Raw genomic sequence first — 21,876 nt, 5'->3', positions numbered from 1 at the left:
CTCATTCCCTTCGACTAGCCACACCATCATAACCCAAAATATGCCCATTTGACCCCATTTACGAAGGTCGTAGTAACACAAATCAAAGTTAATCTAAAACTGTGCCATCTTAGGTGAATAGTCTTTAGTCAAAAGAATCGACTCATTAGAATACTATAGCAGCTCTCGCCACGACCAGGCTATATAAATTTGCAGAACTCTATAAGCGGTCATAAGGCCCGACAAAGTGTTCCTAACATCTGCCTATGTGATCGACTAGTCATCTCACATGACCGTATGGCACTTGAACTTGCCATCAATCGCATCACACTCTAGTCACTTCGAGACGTCACCTCATACAAGTGACTATGGGCGAATACTATGCTAATCCGTGTTCACTTTAACGGGGTTCAATTGTCTCTACAACCCGTTTGGATGTAACAAAGTATAATAAAAGAGTTTTAAAATAAAACTCGAACGACAAATGCGATTATCACACATGAATAGTCAATGCCTGATTACTATTTCATGTTCTACAATCTAATTTGATCTTGTACATAGTTGTTCATTTCAATTCAATTGAAATGACATGACTCATCATGTTTAGCCTTTGAGAAGGCTTTGGTTAGTAGGTTTTATCAATTTCTTGTACCTTACTCAACCTCACTACATACTCGTTTTCCTTTGTAATGTATACATTTGCATTACAATACTTTCGAGTACGTGTCGAGATCCAATCAAGACATAGGCCCTCTAGCCTAAGAATAGCTCCCACTGTTTTCACAGTGTGCGGGACTCATCTTTCTTGCACATCTCATGATCGCAAGTGTACTCAATTTCCGTTATAAATATCTCTCATTGTTCTTTATTGCCTAGAACGATTCTAGAAAATCTATTTCTTAATTAACATTGCCACAATGGTATCTTAACCATCCTAGTGTGTTTTGATTATGGTTTTGTCGGAAACCATGCGCAATCTCAATTGTCAATTGTCACTTGTGTAATACCCTTACACAATATTGCATCATAAACACTTTGCTTTACTTCCTTAATGCTTCTGCAAGCACTTAAGGGTAATCTATATGGCTTACTTGGCAAGGATTACTTAAATTCGATTTTGAAAACAATTCATCATACTCAAAGCATATGAAGTGTTATACATCATTATTCATTTAATTGATTCGGCAGCGGAAGCAAATGAAATCAATCAAATATGTTCAATTTAATTGAACTAGTCATGAATCTTATCAACATAAGACTTCTTACTGACGCTAATATCATGTGGATTTATCTTCATAAATCCGGATATTCAAGATGTATTATAATACTCCAAAAGTCTTAAATCATTCGCAATGATCAATATGTCATCCACATATCGGACTAATTAAAATTTCCGTAACTCCCACTAAACTCCATGTATAAACACAACTTCTCGACTTATCGAGAAATGTTTTATCACATGATCAAAATGTTGATTCTAACTCATTGATGTCCTACTTAAGACCCTCTCTTAAGTTTCACATTATCTTAGGATTGCAAGAATCTACTAAACTCAAGACATGTATTGAATACATTCCTTCTATTGAAGAAGTGGGTTTTAGATTCACTCGCTATGTATTTCATAACCTCATGATGAAACACAATCCCTAAGAAGATCCAAATAGACTTAATCATTTTAATTAGTGCAAAACCCTTTGCAACTAATCTTGCTTTGAAATATTAGTGCAACACCCTTTGTCACTAATCAAGCCTTTTATTTCGGATTCTCATGGCTCTAAGCCTTGTATTGAGTTGTGACTTAAACACTCTTATGTAAGTCATATGTTCATTACTTTCTAGAAGTAATCAACTTGAATCAAACAATTTCTTTTGTAAGTTATAAGCTCTTTACTTTCTTAAAACTAGCATGAATTCATCATTTTTAATAAGTGACGAATTTAACCTCCTAGGTTTTAAAGAAACAATATTTTACACAAAACGTCTCATGTAGCCAAGAAAGACCAGTTTCTTGCGACATAACATTCTCTGTGGCATTCTTTGTGGCTTTTGAATAATTTCTCCCACTCTGTCTTCTAAAATAAACTTGTATTTTTAGAAAGACAGCTTCACGAGCCGCAAACCCGTCGTACTCGTGAGAAAAGAAAGGGAAAAATGAGCATTTGTTTCTTGTGAAAACTTACAAATATGGTACCCTTACCATTTCATATCTCATATGATTTAGTGGAACATAATTTAGACAAAATGATAAAATCCCCAAGGGATCAAGTAACTCAAAGTAACTTGATCGAAGTCCAAACCTTATCGAATAGCGTTTGATTTCTTATCCATCCACACATTATTTCATAATGCGTGCTAAGAGAGATTAACTTGTGATACTATATCACATTTCCTTTGGCTTATATCAAAGTCTTCACTTTGATAGTCCCATCACGACTAAATCGTGATTCCTTGAACTCTTGAACTTCTTCAAAGATTTCTCTATTTACCTTATTAAGTGAACACACTAGTGTCAACTTAAATCGTTGGTAAAAGATGATGATCAACCTATTTTGGATTGATGATTTATAACCTCGATCTCCTTTTCAACCAAAAGGCACGAGACATCTTGCTTTGAATACAAGATACGCATATTCCATTAACAATCTAATGGTTTCAAGAGTACTCGATAACTCTTTGCGTTCATCATTCCAGAAATTAAGGTTTAATCTTGGGTTACCAATTTGAGTCTTGCATCATCTTCATGATATATCATTCTAGTTTGGTTTAGAATATAATCACCTTGATGATGGGCTAGCCATACATCAAATCATGGTGTATAGGGTCACAAAAGTGAAACCTCTTTTGTATCTTTAACAAATTGTATTCTTATTTAGAGTTTATGTACTTAATAGTCACAATTAAGTACAACTCCAAACCCGAAAACTAGATTGAGTACACAATGACTCTATCTCTCGATATCATTGATGCTAGTCGTAATATTCTAATCATTCTATGTATCAAGTACAACGATGTAAACCACCACTGGTTTCTAATATTGACGAAGTGGCACTAGCAAAATTTATGTTTAATCAAATAAACACTTTTAAAGAAGAAGGTCCCATTAGATGTCCCACAACTAACTTGTTGATTCTTCAATAATTTGGGTAGTTTCCTTTCTCGTGTCTAACATTTAAGAAAATGGAAACTTTATCGGTTGGGATTGATAGGTTTAGTATCGTCATTCTCAACAACTTTACTTTTAACATTACCTTGTATCAATTCCATTATAATCTTTACTTCTTGAACCTCGTCCTCATCTTAACGGTTTAAGAGAATGCTCCCACTCATTTCAATGAGTCTTTGCTTTGAGAAGCAAAATTGAATTCATGAAGATTACTCTTCATTTGTTCGTTTTAGTCTTAAAACTTTCATCGAAGTGGTTGCGTTATTTTGGTCAATTACGAATTCTGAAAATCTAATCACCAAAACAATATTATCTTTTCAAGGTACTTAATTCATTTAAGTATATGAAAAACAATCCATTGTAAGTAGATGTGTTAGTCAAGAATCAAAAACCTGTTTGATAATGAATAACTTTTATCTATACTCTTTACAAGAGATCCTTAGCAATGGTTCATTTGAGGTTTTTGAAGCAAATTCATATTTGTCTTTAGTTACGATATTTTAATGGAGATTTGAATCAAAAACGAAATGATATCGTATATGAGTAGTGGTAAAGAAATAGAACAATATTATAACGGAATAATGGAAAACTTAACATTTATCGTTTTATTAATACTTGTAAAAACAAGTATAGCATTTACATAGTGACCTCTACCCAACTATGATAAATGATTCCAAGATCCAAATTCATATTAACTTGGGCACGGTGTGGCCGATGAAACCCTTATCAATATAACTCGGTGGATTAACGCTTTAATCGATTCTACTTTTAGAACTCTTGGTCGATAATATTACATTAACATATATCTTTAGCCCAAAACACATTCAACAAGGGGACGGTGTGGCCGATAAAACCCTTATCAAAAACTTTTGTTGAGTTCAATCCAAATTTCGAATAAATGTGTCCATGATCCAAACCCACATTAACTTGGGCACGGTGTGGCCGATGAAACCCTCATCAACATGAATTCGGTGGATAGACATTTATCACCCACTTCCCCTACGTAACAAGGTTTGTACCCCGGTGTGGCCGAGTGCACTCCCTCACGAAATAGGTTTTCATGGTTTCTACTATTTGGTAAGGCTATGTCTCAATTGATTGTTTTAGCGAGAGGTCATGTCAAATTATTATCTATCACGTTTTAAGTGAACTAAAGCGGTGAACTACGATAATTATATTTGACACGGTCGATGAACTCGATAAAATAACAATGCATGTTTAGTTATGGCGATTTAGCAATGCATGCGACATAAAATAAAATGCAAGCATAAAAATAAATAAATCCTAGTATGGCCTTTCCTAAAATAGAAAAACTATTTAACTATTACATATTCGGAAACCAACTCCATTGGTCCCTTGAACTTCGGTTGTGGCACGCATCTCGAGGTAACACCGTCTTTATGTATCGCCATCTTGAAGAAATCCGTCTTTGGGAACTCCGAGATAAATAAAATTACATAATAAATTACATAATTTCCTATTATACATTTGTAACTAAAATAAAATAAATCTATTAAATTACAAAACGGTGATACGAGATCACAATAAAAATTACAACCGAATCGATATTCCCATACATTTCGGGAAATACCAATTAAAATCTAAGGCCATACTAAGTAAAATTACATAATTCAAAATTACATACATTAAAATTATGACAATTATAAAGAAAATGCAGCATTATAATATGTATGAACATGCTCAATTTTATGCTAAATCGCCTTTAATTAGCCAATATCGTATATTACTCGGTTTTTACGGATTTGCGTGATTTCAACATTTTATAATCACAAAAATACATAAACTCATATTTATGCATAAGTTAATTACCCTAACCTCTTAGGACTCAAAATTTAGTCTTCACTAATAATTTGACCATAATTAACCCATATTTTATAAAATTGTTCATAAATGGACCAAAAATACAAAAATAAGCTATTAAACTTCAAATAAATCACAAAATTTCAAATAAATTCAAAATTTGAAATTTAAACTCATGAACATTCTGGAAAATTTCCATGACACTCATAATGTTCAAAATCTTAGGTTAAAAATTTCGAAAATTTACCGGAAAAACAATGTTGCGGTTTATCGATTTTAACTAAAATAATCATAAAACATGAGGAAAAATTATTTTCACTAACTTTTCAATTTTAGATCTGAAAAATATAATAAAATGCAATATTACACGTTTTTCCTAAGTCATAGATTATGTTTTATTAATTTTCCACTAATAATGTCACTATTTATGCTATTTTTCTTCAAAAATTCATAAATCATGCAAAAAGACTTCTTTATAGCCAATTATTTTACACACATCTTGTAAACTTGCATGTGACAACATATTAATTTTCTATGACCATATTCGAAATTTAACTCATATTAACCTATTTTTCACCTAAATCCGTATTTAATAATGAAAAATTCATTTTTCGAGCATAACAAGTCCAAAAATTATGAAAATGTACAGGTTATCTCAAAATAATATATGTGACAACATATCCAAAAACCAAGTGAAAATTCGAAGTATAGCTAATTTTAGACCAAAAATGACATTTTTACTCATAAAATCATATTTAAATGCCATTATTGTAAATTATGAACAATAAAAATCCGAAAAATTAACCAAAATATCCTAAAACATTTTAGGACCAGAAATATTAACATGCATGTAATAATTTCGTGATATATCATAATAACACAAATTTTACAAGTTTTATTTGTTATTCTTATAACTCGGAAAAACTTTTAACCAATTTGCATGCAAACAACCGTGACTCTGATACCAATTGAAGGAAATGTAGATTCATATACATACTAACATACTCATATATGTCAAAAATAATTTGTCATAAAATTATAGGTGGATTTTATGCATGCAAACAATATAATAAAATAGAGAAGAAATCATATCCTTACATTGAAATTTCGGTTCAAATGGGCACAAAAGAAATCTCCTTTTCTTTTGTTCTTGAGCTTTCCTTTAATGGAAGAACAAGATCCAAGTGGAGGATCTCTCCCTAAGCTTTATACCCAAGGCTTAACTCTTAATCTAATTAATATTATAAATACTAGTATAATATTAATCTAGTAGAAAATAGACCCAAAAATATTATTGACACTCAATATTTTCGGTTTTCATGGAGGAAGAAGAAGAGAGGTTTTTTGTCTCTCTAGAATTCTAAATTTTGGATGAGTAAAAAGTGAATGAACAATACAATTACATTATTGTATATGAGGTAAAAAATAAGAGAAAAACCAAATGTTTTTCTCTTCTTAAAAACCGGACAAGGGGAGTGGGAGGGGAGCCAATGCATGGAAAAATTGTTCTTTACAATAAACCATAGGGTTGCATGGCTAGTGACTAGGGTAATCATCATGCCCTCCACTAATTATAATCAACATATAATTAGCTTAAAACTCCTCTAATTTTCGGCCCACTTGAGTTAATATGGATTCCATATTATTTTTGTCAATTGTCAATATGTCACATGTCACATGTCACATAAATTTGTCATGTATTTTTAACATATTAAAAATCAACGTATCATCAAAAATACGTCACATACAAAAATCGACTTAGTAATTTCATAATTACTTGTGCCAAAATATTTTACCATTTATAAATCACAACAGATTGTATTTATAATAATTCATTCAGTTTTGATTGTTTCTTTAAACATTTATTTCATCCGAGTAATGATACAATTCAATTACTCAGACCGTATCACATTTAATCACATTTCAAAATGATACGTAAATTATACTTCCAAAATCGTCCGTCAATTTTCAAGTAATTTAATTTACTCGTAACGTTATACGATTAATTAAATAATCAATTAAGAGTATTGCCCTTTAGGTATGACCTAGGGGGTCAACTGATCACCACCGTCGCACGACAGTAATGTCAAACTCTAGTCAGCCAATCATTACCGATATATGTTGACCAGTTGACAGTAACAATATTACTTCCCAATTGTATTCTTAAAATGAGATTTAATAATGATATTTAAATCATATGATCGCACTATTATTGAGGACACATTTCCCAACACCTTCATTCATTCATTCATTCATTCACAAACACTACCCACAACATCAAAACCCTCATCCTCTCCATCACAAAAACAAAAACCCTCAACAAAATCCACTCAAAATCAAATCAAACCATCCTTCAAACAACAAATCAATCACTCCATCTTCAATAACAATCAAAACCAAGAACAAAATCTTCAACCTTTGAGTCGATTTTTGATTTCATAAAGGCAAAGCCTTTCACCTTCAAATCGATTTGGGCATTCTACAAATTGAAGATTTTTGATTCTTTTCTTGGTTAGTTCATCAAATGGCAAGGACAAAGGGTGCAACAAAGGCAACAAAGGCACCAAAAGCAAAGGCTCTCTCTTAAAGGCAAAAAGCTCTCCAAACAAAGAAAGCTTTGGCAATGGTGGTAGCAACACCAAACTTGGAAGTACAACAACAACAACAAACTTCTATGGGAGCATCACCTTCTACTCCGGTAATCGATCAACTCTTGCATTATCCGGAGGTAACTTTTATTTCCGATACCCATATAAAGACATTTGCTAAGTTTGCTATGAAATCAATTCAATCCACCAAATTCATATGTAAATATGCTTTGGAGAAATTGGGTGTTCTTGAACAAACAAAAGCCTTTTTCAATGCCATGGGTTTGAAGAAATTGTTTGAAACAAAGGAATTGACATACCCTTCCCTTGTCTTGGAATTCTTAAGTTCTTTAAAAGTGACAAAAGTTGAGAATAGGGAAAATCTTGAGTTTCGTCTAGCTAACACTAGTAGACGCATTACCTTTTCGGAATTGGGTGAAATTTTGGGTCTTAGCGATGAAAAGAAATATCATAAGCAATATGGGAAGTATGACCCCGAGCCTCTTTGGGAGGCAATCTCCGGGAAGAAATTTGATGATTTTCATGCTTGTCGTGCTCTTTTGGTCCATCATCCGGGCATAAGAGTATGGCACAAAGTTGTGGGAAATACCATAATTGCTAGGAAAGACACCAATCATTTCACAAGACTTGATTTTATTCTCCTTGAATCGGCTTTGAATATTGGAAGAATTCATACCAAGCCTTACAATTCTTTGAGGCTATTGGTTGATAGATGGCTCCATGTAGATAGTGGGAAGAAGGGTACAACCGTTATTGTTAATGGCGGCCTAGTCACGGTCCTCGCCAAGCACTTTGATCCTAATTTCAATAAGGATAGCAAGTACAAGGCTAAGGAAGGTGGCCATCTTATTGATATGTCTATCATGATTAACAAGTTCAAGTGGGTTGCTCACAATCCCCTTGACACCAAGTATGGGTGGCTTACTAGTGAGGCTCGATCATTCACTTTACCCGCGAAGATTTGTCGTCTAAGTGTCCACCGGACCAACTATTTACTTCCCCTATCCGAAGAAGCCGAGTACATCATTCAACAACAAAAGGGTGATCATGAAACTCCCTCCTCTTCCATTGTTATACCGCCTTACCCCTTTGTGTATGAAGAGTTCAAACCGCAAGGAGTTGAAATTGGGAAAGACTACGTCACTCTTCTCATGCAAGCAATGCACAAGCAAGCTTATGAAGATCGGAAGAATGCATATTTGGCTCAATATCCTCCCCTCTTACATCTAGCTAGGCAAGGACTCCTTGATCCATCTTGTCCTTTGCCTAGTTGGGCGGATAAAGAAGCCTTATTTCCGGGTGCATCTAGGGACGTGGTGGAAGACAATGAGGTTGTTGGAAATGGTGAAGAAATTGATGATAATATTGAGGAAGAAGCAAATGGAGATGGAGAAAGAGATGGTGAAGATGATGATGAGCAAGATAATGAAGAAAGTGATGAAGAAAGTGCCAAGGAAAGTGGCAATGTGACCACTTCTCATGAGGGAAGTGATGATGATGATAGCATGATGGAAGACTAGCCTTGGAGACTCCTACACTCCCACGGTTTGTCTATATCTCTTTGTATTTTATTTCATTTTGATCATTGTTGGTTTAGTCCTAGCAACATCAAAGGACTCACACCTCGGTACCATTGAGGTGTTCTTTATTGTTCCCATTTGTAAAATCCAAAATGACAATCTAGTTTCATGCATAGCATAGTGTGTGCATGAACTATACCCATCCTTGACATTAGCAATAGTGTCTTATTTGGTTTGGGGAAGTTAATGCATACACAACGGGAGGTAATCTAAATTATCCTCTCCGTCATAACAAAAACCATGCATCATGTAGTATAGCTTAGTGTAGAATTGCATTTAGTATAGAAATCATGCATCATTTTTGCATAATTTCCATCATTTTGGCCATTGAGGACAATGCCCATATTAGTGTGGGGATGGGAATTCTAACACTTAACTTTTATTCAAAAACCATAAAAATTGAAAAATTTCAAAAATCATAAAAATTTGAAAATTGAAAAACCAAAAACAAGTTCATTTCCTTTGTATATATTGTCTTGTATATATTGTGTTTGTTTTATCCTTGTTCACATTGATTGACTACGCCACATCCGAGACATGAGGATATTGAAGACCGCATGGTATGATCTTTCCAATCTCCTTTTTCCTCTTTATGTTAATGACTATGTGGCTCTATTTTGATTGATGCGGTAAAACAATGTGAACTTAGGACTTGCATTTAGATTATATGTCATATTAGTTGGTAGAATCATTTGCATTATGATGTATAAATGTTAGTTGCATCATGGCATGTAGTTTGCATGATTAGAAAAATTTTGTGAAACCGTCTATTTGGGAAGCTTGACAAGTGAATATAGGCCCTAGTAGATGCTTTTTATTCTTAAGACTTTGCTTGTTAGAATGCTTGTAAAACACCCTAGGATGTGTCATGCTAGTATCCTTTGACCCATGGTTTAAGACCTAGTCAAGAGTACCTTGTGGTGTGATAACTCCTTGGCTACCGTTTATTCCAAGGTGACCCTTGAAACCATGCATACTTCCATCATTCATCCATGTTCTACCACATTTTGTCAACAAAAGGGAATGGGCACAAAAAGAAATCAATTTGAGTTCAATGAAATGAAAAGTGAAAGAAAGTTTGCAAAAATGCATCAAATGAAAAGAGGAGCAAAAATAGAACTCCTAAGCTTCAAATACAAGGCACCCTCGTTACTAATTGGGGTGACTTTGAAAATGTTCAAAAAGAAATGCAAAAAAGTTGTCAAGTATTGAAAAGCCAAAAATCAAAAAGAAATGGCAAGAAAGTATTCTCAATTGTCAAATGCCAAATGAAATTGGGGGGAAAAACAAAAATGAAAGCAAACTCCCAAAATGAAACTCAAATACTATCGATCCCTTTATCCATCGTATCCATTTTTGTGCATGGTAGAGAGGGGACGACCCTTCTTCTTGTCTAGGCAAGAGGGGGAATTCCGCGATCCTCCAGTGTTTCTAACACCATAGGGAGTCTACTCTTGACAAAAGCATTTAACGATTGAGGACAAAGGTACCCTAGCTTGACACAACTTGGAGGTGATTTATTGGTATCCTTCTAGGCTTAGTAGTTTGAACAAATTGCATCTATGAAGGATTGTGTACCCTTGAATTGCTTCCCTTGTAGATAATTTCCGCCACTTAGATGAGGAAAGTGGCTATTCTTTTTGTAGATGCATCCATTACTTGATTTTATGTGCTTTAGTGTTTGGATGTGTCGCCATTTTGGCAAGACCCACCTTGCCTTGCAAGAAGGCATCCTACCTCATGGTTGTCTTGTTGTGAGTTGAAGGGGCGGAGTGAGACCCGCTAATTGTCTCATATCGGCTATTATTATTAGGTTAGGTTAGTATTGGTCCTAGTCTTTGTCACCTCTTTACTCGGGACGAGCAAAGGTTCGGTTTGGGGATATTTGATGTGACCATAATTGGCGCATATTTAGCCCCCGAATTACCATTGTTTCCATGCTTTTTAGTGCCTATTTGGGTCATTTCTTATCTTTAGTTCTTTGTTTTGCATATTCTTTGAGATTTTGATCCCTTGGTAGGAAAGGAGTAAGAATCTTGCATTTTCATGGCAAAACGAGGCTAAATTGATTGTATTCAATGACCAAGCATCAAGAAGAGACAAGACTAGAAGGCCTTTGTACATATCATAGTAGAAGAGCAATGTTGAGGAAAGGATCCTTGAGTCCCCGAGGAAATCCCCAAGGAATTTATGAAGAAAAGGGAAGAAAAGAAGAAGAATTGACGCTGAACTACAATCCGAACGGATTGTACCAAATCCGCCCGTCCGTCCAGCCCAATCCGAGCGCCCCACCTTGGAATCCGCTCGGATTCCCCCTCAACAATCCGAGCGTCCCTCTCTTGAATCCGCTCGGATTGCCCAGCCCAAATCCGGCCGTCCCGACTCGATCCGCACGGATTTCATGCAAGACACGATTTTCATTCTTCAAGCTACGAAAAGAGAAGCCCTTCTCTCAGAAAATACCGGATTCTCCTTGCTCAACTTAAAAAGTGTAATTACTAGTTTAGCCCTTAGTTAACCCTAATGCATCCTCCCTAATGTTCACTATAAATACCCCATTAGTCTAATTAGAGGAGCATGTTCTTCTTATCAATAATTAGTGTAGTTAATATCAATCAAATCTCTCTTCAATATTGTAATAAAGTATTAATCAAGTTTTAATCCAAGTTTTAGTTCTTTAATCTCTCTCTTGTTCTTCCTTTATTTTGGGTAATTGAAGATTATTTGGGTTATTATTGGGAGATTGACAACCTCTCAATCTAGGATTCAAGTACTTCTATTATTCTTGCTTTATTATTGGAATCATTAGTAGGTATAATCTCTTAATCCCTTTTTAATTATTGTTAATTACTTTCATTTATTCATCATGTTTCATTATGTTAGTATGATTGACAACCTTTCTAGCATGATCAATATGATAATGAGTGAGTAGTCTCTTAGCTAGTGTTTAATGGGTGATTAGGGGAAACCATCATGGGGATGATTCATGCTTAAATCAATATGCTTTCATATCTTATTTGCTTGCTTGTTTTGATCTTAATACATGCACATGTTATATTTGATGAAATGCTAAGCCTATGAATCCTTGCATTTACTATCATCTTCTATCCTTTCAACTTGACTTGTAAGACATAACCCAACTCGAGTCTTGTTAGACCATGCATGTGTTGAGTGGGAAAGATTAAGTCGACTTGTAGGTGTTGTACAATCTAATCGATTCGGCTCCGGGACCCAAACTTTCCTAGGATTGTAAGATATAACCCAACTCAATCCATCACAACAATAATTGCTTGCTTATAATTTGAGAACATGTTTGTATGATCATATCCCATGATTCCCCTATGAACCCATGACACCCTAGTGCTTTTAAATCAATTGTTTACACCCCTTATTTTATTCATCTTGCTAGTTTATTTTCATTGCTATTTTAGTTTAGTAACCTTCTACATCAACCCAATTTGTGACACCCCCTAGACACTACTAGTTACAATAGAATTCTCATTTCAATACCCGTCCCTTGGGATCCGACCTTTACTTGCCTCTTTACTAATTGTAGAGTTGTTTGTGAAGTATAAATTGTGTTTTGTATCGACCATTGACCAACGACCACATATGCTTAATTGTGAACACGAAATGGCCTCGATCAACACTATTACTACTTCACATTCTATAATCTTTAGTGTATTATTAACACTAGTTAAAATGCAATATAAGCTTGGCAAGTAGATATACCCGATATCCATATATACCAACTTTATTAATTGCTATTTCCTTCCATTCAATGTCATTGGTGCGATACCGCTAAGTGTTCACAAATTAAGATGTGGTCGTTGGTCACGGTCGAATCAAAACACAATTTATAGCTCCACAAGCAACTCTACAATTAGTAAAGAGGCAAGTAAAGGTCGGATCCCAAGGGATGGGAGTTGAAATGAGATTTCTATTGTAACTAGTGGTGTCTAAGGGGTGTCACAAATTGGGTTGATGTAGAAGGTTACTAAACTAAAATAGCAATGAAAATAAAATAAGCAAGATGAATTAAGGGGTGTAAACAATTGATTAAAGGCACTAGGGTGTCATGGGGTCATAGGGGAATCATGGGATATGATCATACAAACATGTTCTCAAATTATAAGCAAGCAATTATTGTTGTGATGGATTGAGTTGGGTTATATCTTACAATCCTAGGAAAGTTTGGGTCCCGGAGCCGAATCGATTAGATTGTACAACACCTACAAGTCGACTTAATCTTCCCTACTCAACAACATGCATGGTCTAATGAGACTCGAGTTGGGTTATGTCTTACAAGTCTCATTGAAAAGATAGGAGATGATAGTAAATGCAAGGATTCATAGGCTTAGCATTTCATCAAATATAACATGTGCATGAGTTGAGATCAAAACAAGCAAGCAAATAAAACATGAAAGCATATTAATTTAAGCATGAATCATTCCCCATGTTGGTTTCCCCTAATCACCCATTAACCCTAGCTAAGAGACTACTCACTCATTATCATGTTGAACATGCTAGCAAGGTTTTCAATCATACTAACAAAGTGAAACATGATGAACAAATAAAAGTAATTAGCAATAATTAAAAAGGGATTAAGAGATTATACCTACTAATAATTCCGATAATAAAGCAAGAATAATAGAAGTACTTGAATGCTTGATTGAGAGGTTGTCAATCTCCCAACAATAACCCAAATAATCTTCAATTACCCAAAATAAAGGATGAACAAAAGAGAGATTGAAGAACTAAAACTTGGATTAAAACTTGATTAATACTTGATTACAATATTAAAGAGAGATTTGATTGATATTAACTACACTAATTATTGATAAGAAGAACATGCTCCTCTAATTAGACTAATGGGGTATTTATAGTGAAAATTAGGGAGGATGCATTAGGGTTAACTAAGGGCTAAACTAGTAATTACACTTTTTAAGTTGAGCAAGGAGACTCCGGTATTTTCTGAGAGAAGGGCTTCTTTCTTCGTAGCTTGGAGAAGACAATCCGTGCTGTACTAGAATCCGGGCGGAATAGGGTCGGGACGGGCGGATTCTGGCGTTGTAATCCGAGCGGATTCAGTTGAATCCGGGCGGATTGTGGAGGTGGAATCCGAGCGGATTGTGGCAAAGCCGCTCGGATTGTGCTGCTGCGGGACGGACGGATTGGTGACAATCCGCTCGGATTGTCGATCAAAGAACAATTCTTCTTCTTTTCTTCCCTTTTCTTCATAAATTCCTTGGGGATTTCCTTGGGGACTCAAGGATCTTTTCTCAACATTGCTCTTCTACTATAATATGTACAAAGGCCTTCTAATCTTGTCTCTCCTTGATGCTTGGTCATTGAATTCGATCAATTTAGTCTCGTTTTGCCATGAAAATGCAAGATTCTTACTCCTTTCCTACCAAGGGATCAAAATCTCAAAGAATATGCAAAACAAAGAACTAAAGATAAGAAATGACCCAAATAGGCACTAAAAAGCATGGGAACAGGGCTAATTCGGGGGCTAAATATGCGCCAATTATGGTCACATCAAATATCCCCAAACCGAACCTTTGCTCGTCCCGAGTAAAGAGGTGACAAAGACTAGGACCAATACTAACCTATCCTAATAATATAGCCGATATGAGATAATTAGCGGGTCTCACTCCGCCCCTTCAACTCACAACAAGACAACCATGAGGTAGGATGCCTTCTTGCAAGGCAAGGTGGGTCTTGCCAAAATGGCGACACATCCAAACTTTAAGCACACAAAAACACATAATGGATGCATCTACAAAAAGAATAGCCACTCCCTCATCAAGTGGCGGAGGCACTAAAGAGGAACAAATTTAAGAGCATGTAATCCTTCACAAATACTAGTTCAACAAATTACTAAGTCTAAGAGGATGGCACTAAATCACCTCCAAATGGTGTTAAACTAGACTACTTTTGTCCTCAATTTCCAAATGCTTTCGTCAAGAGCGATCGGATGGTGGTGGAATGATGATCCCTATGATGCTAGTGGCATATGACATGACAAGTCTCGAATTCTCTACAAAAGTAAAGGTCATGGATCGTCCCAAGCTCGACCAAGTGGCTTGACAAAAGGCTTTTTGGGAATGAAATGCTCAAATCTTTATTCACAACGGGTGGATATGACTAGTATTTCAAAATTGTCCTCATTTCACTTTCACATTTCAAAAATTTAAGATGGGGTTTGTCCCTTCTGGGCTAGTGTCCTTTGCTTTCGCCAATCGCTTATTAGGCAACCGGTTAACCTCTAGACAATAGCTTTTCGGGGTGAAGTCACTCTGTCTCTGGGCGGCCGAATTCACAACCGTATGGGGGCCCAATTCAATGGATCCCACACCAAAGCACATCGAAGTGGTACACCTCCATCAAAACAACTAAAAATTTCTCAACATTCAACAATTCATAACATTTGAGGTTTCCTTGGCATTACATTACTTCCATATGACAAAATTTGTTTGAAATGAGCACTTCAAGCTTATTGATAGAAAATATTTTTGGGTTGCCTTACCACAAGGTCAAACAAGGTCACCTAGACAAGTTAACCAAGTCCATATCGCATCACGGGGTTGGATAGGTGACTCACATGCAAACCCTTGACTAGGCCTTGGGTCATGGGTCAAAAGACACTAGTATGACACTATCTAGGGTGTTTTAGAACCATTCTAGTAGGCAAAGTCTTAAGTTGAACAAGTATTAAAATGGCTTAGTTGCTCTTGTCAAAGTTCCTAAATAGGCATTTTTCAAAACATTTCTAACATGCAACTACATGCCATGATGCAACTAATATAAACATCCTAATGCAAGTGATTCTATCAACTAATATGACATATAAGCTAAATGCAAGTCCTAAGTTCACATTGTTTTTACCGCATCAATCAAAATAAAGCCACATAGTCATTAACATAAAGAGGAAAAAGGAGATTGGAAAGATCATACCATGCGGTCTTCAATATCCTCATGTCTCGGATGTGGCGTAGTCGATCAATGTGAACAAGGATAGAACAAACACAATATATACAAAAGGAAATAAACATGTTTTTGGGTTTTCAATTTTTCAAATTTTTATGATTTTTGAAATTTTTCAATTTTTTTGGATTTTTGAATAAGAGTTAAATGTTAGAATTCCCATCCCCACACTAATATGGGCATTTTCCTCAATGGCCAAAATGATGGAAATTATGCAAAGATGATGCATGATTTCTATACTAAATGTAATCTATACTAAGCTACACTACATGATGCATGGTTTTTGTTATGACGGAGAGGATAATTTAGATTACCTCCCGTTGTGTATGCATTAACTTCCCCAAACCGAGTATGACACTATTGCTAATGTCAAAGGATGGGTATAGTTTATGCACACACTATGCTATGCATGAAACTAATTTGTCATTTTGGATTTTGAAAACGGGAACAATAGAATGAAAACACCTCAATGGTACCGAGGTGTGAGTCCTCTAATGGGGCTAGGACTACTCCAACAATGATCAAAATTATATAAAATACAAAGAGAGAAATAGACAAACCATGAGAGTGTAAGAGTCTCCAAGGCTTGCTAATCTTCCATCATGCTATCATCATCACTTCCCTCTTGAGAAGTGGACACATTACCACTTTCCTTGTCATTTGCTTCTTCACTTTCTTCCTCATCTTCCTCATCATCATCTTCACCATCCTTTTATTCTTCACTTGCTTCTTCCTCAATATTATCATCAACTTCTTCATCATTTCCAACAACCTCATTGTCACCCAAAACGACCCTAGATGCACCCGGAAATAAGGCTTCTCTATCCGCCCAACTAGGCAAAGGACAAGATGGATCAAGTAGTCCGTGCCTAGCTAGATGTAGAAGGGGTGGATATTGAGCCAAGTAGGCATTTTTCCGATCTTCATAGGCTTGCTTGTGCATTGCTTGCATGAGAAGAGTCACATAGTCTTTCCCAATTTCAACTCCTTCCGGCTTGAACTCTTCATACTTAAAGGGGTAAGGTGGTATGACAATGGAAGAGGAGGGCATTTCAAGATCGCCCTTTTGTTGTTGAATGATATACTCGGCTTCTTCGGAAAGGGGAAGTAGATAATTGGTCCGGTGGACGCTTAGACGGCAAATCTTTGAAGGCAAGGTGAACGATCTAGCTTCACTAGTTAGCCATCCATACTTAGTGTCAAGGGGGTTATGGGCAACCCACTTGAACTTGTGAATCATAATATGCATATTGACAAGATGGCCACCCTCCTTTGCTTTGTACTTGTTATCCTTATTGAAGTTAGGATCAAAGTGCTTAGCTAGGAGTGTTACTAGGCCGCCATTGACAATAACGGTCGTGCCCTTCTTCCCACAATCAACATTAAGCCATCTATCTACCAAGAGCCTCAAAGAATTGTAAGGCTTGGTGTGAACTCTTCCGATATTCAAAGCCGATTCAAGGAGAATAAAATCAAGTTTTGTGAAATGGTTGGTATCTTTCCTAGCAATTATGGTGTTACCCACGACCTTGTGCCATACTCTTATGCCCGGATGATGGACCAAAAGAGCACGACTCGCATGAAAATCCTCAAATTTCTTCCCGGAGATTGCCTCCCAAAGAGGTGCGGGGTCATACTTTCCATAACTCTTAAAATAACTCGGTTCATCACTAAGACCCAAAATTTCACCCAATTCCCTAAAGGTAATGCGTCTACTAACATTAGCTAGACGAAACTCGATATTCTCCCTATTCTCAACTTTGGTGACTTTCAAAGAACTTAAAAATTCCAAGGTAAGGGAGGGGTATGTCAATTCCCTTGTTTTAAACAATTTCTTCAACCCCATGGCATTGAAAAACGCTTTTGTTTGCTCAAGAACACCCAATTTTTCCAAGGTATCTTCACATATGAATTTGGTGGATTGTAATGACTTCATAGCAATCTTGACAAAGGTATTTCTATGGGTATCGGAAATAAAAGTTACCTCCGGATAATGCAAAAGTTGATTAATTACCGGAGTAGAAGGTGTTGTTGCTCCCATAGAAGGTTGTTGTTGTTGTTGCACTTCCAAGTTTGGTGTTGCTACCACCATAGCCAATGCTTTCTTTGTTTGAAGAGCCTTTTGCCTTTGTGAGAGTGCCTTAGCCTTTGGTGCCTTTGTTGCCTTTGTTGCTCCCTTAGTCCTTGCCATTGGTGAACTAACCAAGAAAAGATTGAAAAATCTTCAATTTGTAGTATGCCCAAATCGATTTGAAGGTGAAAGGCTTTGCCTTTATGAAATCAAAAATCGACTCAAAGGTTGAAGATTTTGTGCTTGGTTTTGATTCTTGTTGAAGAAGGAGTGATTAATTTGTTGTTGGAAGGATGGTTTGGTTTGATTTTGGTGAATGTTGTTGAGGGTTTTTGTTTTTGTGATGGAGAGGATGAGGGTTTTGATGTTGTGGGTAGTGTTTATGAATGAATGAATGAATGAATGAAGGTGGGAGGGGTTTTAAAGAGGCCGAAATTTTCAAATCTGCAGGGGCAATCCGTGCGGATTCTGTCCAATCCGTGCGGATTCTGCTCTTTCTGAACTTTGCAAAACTCGCCTAAAGACGGGCGGATTTGTTACAATCCGCTCGGATTTGCTGAACACGGGACGAGCGGATTTGCTCAAAGACAGACGGATTTCAGTCCAGAAAATTTTGCTTGTTTTCCTCAGCTGCAAAGACGGACGTCTTTCTTTCAAGACGGGCGGATTCTCCAAGACGGGCGGATTTCCTACAATCCGCTCGGATTCTGTTACAGTCAGAAATTTTTCAAAATTCAGCTCAGTTCAAGACGGGCGTCTTTTCTGCAATACGCTCGGATTCTTCCAGTCGGGCGGATTCTCTGGAATCCGCTCGGATTCTTCCCCTGTGTACCCGGATTCAGTTCCATCCGTGCACACTGCATTTCCCATACCATTCTTCCATTCTTCTTTCAAGTCTTGTGTTCGTCATTGTGGAGGCACTACTAAGGCATGGATAGCCTAGGCAAGTGCCATCCTCACACTAAGCTAAAAGCACTACACATCAATTGAAATTGTTAGTCCCTCCCTCACTTCTCTCAAACATGACAATTATTTTGATCAAAGTAAATAAAAATCCAAAGATGACAAAAATGCAATACAAGAATTGAAATATAAGTTAGGGAGTTAGAAATATTTACAAGTGGTGGTTTAGGGAGGACTCCACCAAACTCTCATTCTTGATGAGATGTCAAGGGGGCATGTTCAAGGTGTTGTTGATGTTGCTCAACACCTTGAAGAAGTAATCAAAAGCTTGTTCATTATCATGGTAGAGGTCCTCAATAGACCGTGGCCCTTGTTGTTGATCATGATCGATGGCATGTCCAATGTAGGGATTAAAAATCCCTTCAAACTCGTCGTCCCAAAGACCACAAACTTCATTGAGTTGATCATTGAAAATCTCTTGCTTAGATGGAGACAACTCTCCTAATTTCTTCTCTTGGCCAATGAGGCCATCCTCTTCTTCCTTGGTTGATTTTGATGAGCTTTGCAAGCTCTCCTTGTCACAATTCACTTGCTCTTTGAATGGAGCATCTTCAATTTTCTTCTTCCATTGGAGTTCCGATTTCTTCCTCTCATCCTTACGGCTATAATGATCAATCATGAAACATGGTTCATGCAAACGAGGAGCTCTCATAGTCCTGTCAAGATTAAAAGTTATGCTTTCATCTCCCACTTCTAGAGTGAGCTCACCATGTTTCACATCAATCACCGCACCGGCGGTGTGTAGGAAAGGTCTTCCTAGGATGATTGGAATGTTGGAATCTTCCTCCATATCAACAATGACAAAGTCCACCGGGATGAAAAACTTCCCAATTCGCACGGGGACATCTTCCCATATCCCTAACGGTGTCTTCGTCGATCTATCGGCCATTTGGAGTGTGATGTTGGTGCATTTAAGCTCTCCCATCCCCAACCTTTTACTCACCGAGTACGGCATGACACTCACACTAGCCCCTAGATCACATAAGGCTTTGTTGATCGTCGTGTCGCCAATGATACACGGTATTGAGAAGCTTCCCGGATCCTTTAACTTTGGAGGTGAACTCCATTGAAGTATTGCACTACTCACCTTAGTGAAGGCGATAGTCTCAAGCTTCCGGATTGACTTCTTCTTTGTGAGGATGTATTTCATGTATTTTGCATAGGCCGGCACGTGATTGATTAATTCCGTGAAAGGAATTGAGACTTCTAAATTCTTCACAATTTCCATGAATTTTCCAAGTTGATCATCAAATTTGGGCTTGGCTTGACGACTTGGAAAAGGAAGTCTAATCACAATGGGCTCCTTCTCCTTGGCCTTGTCTTCATTTTTCTTTGAACTTTCTTCTTTTGATGATTCTCCATCTTTGGAGTTTTGCACAATTTCTTCCTTTTCACTAGCTTCCACAACTTCATACTCAACTTGCTTCTTCGGTGCTTCATACCTTGTACCACTCCTCAAGTGAATGGCACTAACCGTTTCATGTCTAAGGGGATTACCTTGAGGTGGTAATTGCCCCTTTTGTCTTTGTGAGCTTGAAGATGCTAGTTGAGTCAATTGTGTTTCCAACATCTTGGTGTGAGCTAGAATGTTGTTGATGGTGGTTTCCTTTGCTTGGCTATCTTTTTGCATTTGAGTGAAAAATTCTTGTTGATTCTTTTGCATTTGGAGGACCGCTTTTTGGACATCAAAACCTTGGTCATTTTGGTGATTGTATGGATTTTGATTTTGGTAACTTTGGTTTTGATTGTAAAAGGGTCTTTGATTTTGGTTTCTCATGGGTGGTGGAGTGTATGTTGTTTGAGGGTTTTGAACATTTTGGCTTTTGTATGAGAGATTTGGATGGAATTTGGTGTTTTCATTGTAAAAATTTGAATAAGGGGTACCACTTTTATATGCTTGGAAAGCATTAACTTGTTCGGTTGTTCCCCTACACTCACTTGGATCATGACCCAAAGTTCCACAATTCTCACATATCCCACTTGGGATTGATGAGGATGCCGTCATGGCATTAACATGATGCTTTGATGATTTTGAGTTTTCCTCAAGTCTAGCCATAGCTTGTTCAAACTTCAAGTTGATTGTGTCGATATGGGAGCTTAGTTGGGCACCTAATTGAGTAACGGCGTCCACTTCGTGCTTTCCTCCTCTAGTAGCCTTGCGAGGCCTACTATATTGTGAATTGTGGATTGCCATCTCTTCAATTTTGCCCCAAGTTTGGTTGTCATCAACCTCGGTGAACATCCCATTCGATCCCATATTAAGGATATTTCTTGAGTCTTCATAAAGACCGTTCCAAAATTGTTGCACCAAAAACCATTCGCTAAGTCCATGGTGAGGACATGAGCGACAAATTCCCTTGAACCGCTCCCAAGCTTCATACAAAGACTCTTCATCCCTTTGCTTAAAACCCGTAATCTGAGCTCTTAGCATGTTAGTCTTTTCCGGTGGGTAGAATTTTTTGTAGAAAGTTAGAGCCAACTTCTTCAAAGAATCTATTCCAAGGGTGGCCTTATCAAGGCCCTTCAACCATTGCTTCGCGGTGCCGATTAAGGAAAAAGGAAATAAGACCCATCTAATTTGGTCTTGAGTCACGCCCGTTTGAGAGATAGCATCACAATAATCGCAAAAGGTTTCCATATGAGAATGAGGGTCCTCACTAGGCATCCCCCCAAATTGGCTCCTCTCAACTAATTGGATGA

The 21,876-nt window shown here is 36.9% G+C and overlaps 1 non-coding gene across 1 annotated transcript; it reads left to right on the top strand.

Annotated features, from left to right (window-relative positions):
• Nucleotides 1-21,500: 21,500 nt before the first annotated feature.
• Nucleotides 21,501-21,607, top strand: LOC141650595 (small nucleolar RNA R71). Its single transcript, XR_012546619.1, has one exon. It is a non-coding gene; the product is annotated as a small nucleolar RNA R71 (small nucleolar RNA).
• Nucleotides 21,608-21,876: the final 269 nt, after the last annotated feature.

The sequence above is a fragment of the Silene latifolia genome, chromosome 3 (genome assembly GCF_048544455.1).
Source record: "Silene latifolia isolate original U9 population chromosome 3, ASM4854445v1, whole genome shotgun sequence".
Lineage (NCBI taxonomy): Eukaryota > Viridiplantae > Streptophyta > Magnoliopsida > Caryophyllales > Caryophyllaceae > Silene > Silene latifolia.
The sequence above is the reverse complement of the archived record's forward strand: the minus strand, read 5'-3'. Positions and strand labels throughout refer to the sequence as shown.